Source organism: Glycine soja, chromosome 6 (genome assembly GCF_004193775.1).
Source record: "Glycine soja cultivar W05 chromosome 6, ASM419377v2, whole genome shotgun sequence".
Taxonomy (NCBI): Eukaryota; Viridiplantae; Streptophyta; class Magnoliopsida; order Fabales; family Fabaceae; genus Glycine; species Glycine soja.
The window spans coordinates 40498022-40502778 of NC_041007.1; the positions used below are offsets into that span (position 1 = coordinate 40498022).

Genomic DNA, 4757 nt, shown 5'->3' on the forward strand with positions numbered 1-4757 from the left:
CTGGGTTACTAGGTTGACCAAGGCATCAAGTTTTCCTTCAAGCTTTTTATTTTCAATAGATGAAGATGAATTCGTGGCCACCTCATGGACTCCTCTAAGAACAACAACATCATTTCTTGCACTGAATTGTTGGGAGTTGGAAGCCATCTTCTCAATCAAATTCCTAGCCTCACCAGGGTTCATATCACCAAGAGCTCCACCACTGGCAGCATCAATCATACTCCTCTCCATGTTGCTAAGTCCCTCATAGAAATATTGAAGAAGGAGTTGTTCATAAATCTTATGGTGAGGGCAGCTTGCACACAATTTCTTGAATCTTTCCCAGTACTCATACAAGCTTTCTTCACTAAGTTGCCTGATGCCTGAAATGTCTTTTCTGATGGCAGTGGTCCTAGATGCAGGGAAGAATTTATCCAAGAACACCCTCTTAAGGTCATCCCAGCTGAAAATAGACATGGGAGCAAGGTAGTAGAGCCAATCTTTTTCCACTCCCTCCAGAGAATGAGGAAAAACCTTTAGAAAGATATGATCTTCTTGGACGTCAGGGGGCTTCATGGTGGAACAAACAATATGGAACTCCTTAAGATGCTTATGAGGATCTTCACCTACAAGACCATGAAACTTAGGCAGCAAATGTATTAGTCTAGTCTTGAGAACATATGGAACACCCTCATCAGGATATTGAATGCACAAGCTTTCATAAGTGAAATCAGGTGTAGCCATCTCCCTAAGAGTCCTCTCACGAGATGGAGGTTGAGCCATGTTCTCAGTATAAAAATTAGTAGTGGAATGCTCAAAATCAGAATATTCACAATCACCCTCAACATAATGCTCGGAATGCTCAAAATGCACAGAATGACCAAGATGCACACTATGCCTAACTAATCTATGAAAGGTTCTATTTATTTCAGGATCAAAGGATTGTAAATCACCTGGATTACCCCTAGTCATGCACTATATGCAGCAAATAATGTGTTTCTCAATAATACCTAACAAGGGGGTAAAACTACAGCTATACTCAAATAATATCAAAATAAGCTGAAATTTTGTGAGGAACACCCTAAAATCATGAAAAGATAGCACAAAAAATTTCAAACAAAAATTAAAAGTATAACTATGAAAACTACCTAAGCAAAGTTTAGAAAAATAAGACAATAATACTTAAAAAATAAAAAAGAAACTTAGTAAACGGATGATTTTAGGAGTTTGGGAGTCCCCAACCAGCTTTAGCAAGTTGCTACAGTATGGAAAATTTTTTTCTACCCCAAATGCATATATAATAATAGTCGTTTTGATACCCGGAGCAAAAGTTATGACCGTTTTAAGTTTTACTAAAAACAAGTTCCATAAATTTTTGTCTCTCTCAAATAATGCCACACCAAGTGCTCCTGGTATTTTTCACACAAAATATGGATAAAAAGAAGCTACCACACAAAACTTCTGCCAAAAATAACAACTCTAACTATCAAAACAAAAATCATTAATTAAATTGCAAAATCCGTCGCTAATTCCCAGTCGCTAATCACTGTTCAACACTGTTCACAGCAAAATAAATGGCTGAATCAGTCGCTAAAACAGTCGCTAAACAGAGATTGCAACTGAATTGCAAAACAGAACACTACACGAAATGAGATAACTAAACACTATTATGAACCTTTGGCCCACTGCTCCCTGGCAACGACGCCAAATTTGATCGAGGTCGTACCCGAATCAAATAAACATTAAAAATGCAGTATCTAGGAAGTGATCCTAGGTCGTCTCCCAATGAACAATGGTCAACCAAACGTTCATAACAGATAGTAATAAAATAGTAATGAATTGGGGGGGGGGGTTGTTTGTTTTTGTAAATTAATAGCGAGCAAATTTTATTAGAAAATATCATAATTAAAACACGTTGTTTCCCCTTGATTCACAAGCAAGTCTCTTATCCTAGGTTACGAGAATTTATCCTATATCAGTTCAACCACTTAATCCAACCCTAAATTAAATTACTAAGCGAAATTTAACATAAGACATTCATTATGTGATTAAACAACACATACACCAATTAATCATGAACGAACTGATCATTAAGCATGAACGTAAATTAAGCACAGAGACAATTAATCAAGCACTAAGCATGCATGGATTAATAGCAACAAATATAGAGTAATTGGTGAAGAGGAAAAACTGATCAGAATTCAATAGTAATAATAAAACCTCAAAGAGAGTTGTGCTTGATCCTCAAGAGAAAACAACGCTGGAGACTTAGTCTTCCATTAATTAGTAGAAACAAAATTGTAGATTGAAGCAGAAAACAAAATTTATTGTTACATGAATAGTAAAAACTGGAATTGCAAAACCTAAAATTATTCTTTCTCCCTAAAACGAAAAGTGACTAAAAACGAAGAGAGAGAGAGAGAGAGAGAGAGCTCAAACTAGAACCTTGGTGCTGTTATATATGTTCTCAGCCTCAAAACTTACAAATCTGTTTTAAGCCCAAGCCCATAAATAAAATAAAATCTTGATAAGATAAGATAAGACAAAATCTAGATGAAATAATATCTAGATGAAATAAAATCTAGATAAGATAAGATAAGATAAGATCTAGATGAAATAATATCTAGATGAGTTAAAATCTAGATATGATAAGATAAAATCTAGATGAAATAATATCTAGATGAAATAAAATCTAGATAAGATAAGATTTGGTAGAATAAAATAGTCTGCACTCTTCAAGTCCAAGCCCAATTCTGGATTCAAGTCCAATTGCTTATACTTTTCCTGAAATTAAACTAAAAACACAAAATTAATCTAGTAGGCCCAGATGATAAAACTGCATAATTAATTTGAAAATTAAGGCTAATCAGTAATTAAAATGGTGACAAAAAGGGTTAAGAAATAGAAGAAAATGATGATACATCACAAGGAAACAAATTGGAAGACAACTGTCACGAGCAAGCGCGCTAAGCGCGCATCCTGTGCTTAGCGCGTGACCACTTGATCTAGCTAGACATTGGCGCTCAGCGTGAGAGTTGCACTAAGTGTACAAGAGAGTTCTGATTGGCCAATTAGTTGGTGAAGCATACAAAAGGAAAGGAAACATATATTTTTCCTTATCAGGAAAGAAAGCCAAGAGAAGCATAGGAAAACAAACAACTAGTGCAAGGGAAATCCTTTTCCGAAGCTCTGGCCATTCTATTTCAATCCACTTTTCGTCCCACCTTTATTTATTGTAAGTCTCTCATTACAATGAGAGGTTAAAACCACTCGTTGTTGGGAGCTCTGCAAACCAAACTCTCTTTGATGTAATGATTCTAAACTATCTTTTAATATAATGTTGTTATTATGATAACTAATATGTATAGGTATATTTTGTGATTAAATTATACAGGAATTAGTTATTTTTCTCTCTTATTTCTTCCTTTTTGTGCAAATTGGAATTTTAACATCATTTAAGTTTTTGTAAATAAAATATTAAAAGTTGATGAATTTATGATACTTAGTAAAAAATTGGAGCAGAAAAGTAAAGTAAAGCCCAAAAGAGAAAATGGGTAATCTGAAGATACATGCTTAGCATGTCCTAGGCCCTTAGCGTGATGCACAGGTTCAGCGGGCACAACACGCTTGGCGTCGCGAAGCAGGACTAATTTAGGAAAACAGGCTAGTTCAAGAAAGTGAAGGCGCACTAAGCGCGAGGCACACATTTAGCGTGAATACCGCCATACTCGCTAAGCATGCTTAGTGCGAAGGTTGCGTGAAAACCATGCTAATCTGCACCTACAAAAAAAAGGAGAGAGAAGAAGGAAAAAACACACAAAAAATGATAAAGAATAGAATTTCTTATAGAAGGAAAATACTAGAAGAAGGAGAAGCAAGCATTAGAAGCCAGTTCGTCCCTCCATTCCTTTTCTCAATTTCCCCCTTTACTTAATATTCCCTTCTTGCAGTTGTAAAGCCTCATATGACAATGAGAGGCTAAAACCCCCCTTTGTTGAGAACTTGACAACCAACTACTTTTGATGTAATTTCTCTTCCTATCTATTTACTATTTTATATTTTGCATTATCCTTTCTTGTGCTTAATGATATTGTTTATAGCTTAATCACCCATTTGTATGGTAAGTTTTAGGGGTAGCGTTGGAAAACATTATTCTCTAATAGAATTGGGAAAAATTATCTAAATAAAGTCTTCACTAGGGATAAGTTCATTTTGTTTAGCCTGTTATACATCTCTATTCTTAATACAATTTACTATTTTATCTCTGCAAATGAATTTTGAAGAGAAAGTAGTTAAATTAGGCTCTTTCACTCGAGGAATCTTGGTTAGAGTATATAAACAGATGCAAGTGTAAATTGGAATAATTATAAATAGAGAAAATTCATTAATATTACATCAAAGAGTAGCTTTGGAAGGCTAAGTTCCTAACATTCTCATCTTCTAAATTTAACTTCTATAATATTAGTTTTTCTCATCTTTTTGGTTTTTAATTAATTAATTTAAATTCATGTATAATTTCTTCCCTTGTTTATTTTAATTTAATTTTATGTCAATTTATTTTTCTGTTTTCTTCACAACATTTTAAACCAACTTAATTATTATTTGAAAAATTATATATTCATTAGAAGTCCAACTTGCAGTTGCAAAGTCCTTATGGATTGGACTCTTGGACTTCCGTTTTAACTCTACTACTTGGGACCAATTTGGTGCACTTGCAAATAGCTCAACAAGTTTTTGGCGTCGTTTACGGGGGACTTTGTTCTTTGTACTTGGTAATT

At 34.4% G+C, this 4757-nt stretch overlaps 1 non-coding gene across 1 annotated transcript; it reads left to right on the plus strand.

Moving 5' to 3' along the window:
- The first annotated feature begins 277 nt into the window (after positions 1 to 277).
- On the plus strand, positions 278 to 384 carry LOC114417565. Its single transcript, XR_003667826.1, has one exon. It is a non-coding gene; the product is annotated as a small nucleolar RNA R71 (small nucleolar RNA).
- The last annotated feature ends 4373 nt before the right edge of the window (positions 385 to 4757 follow it).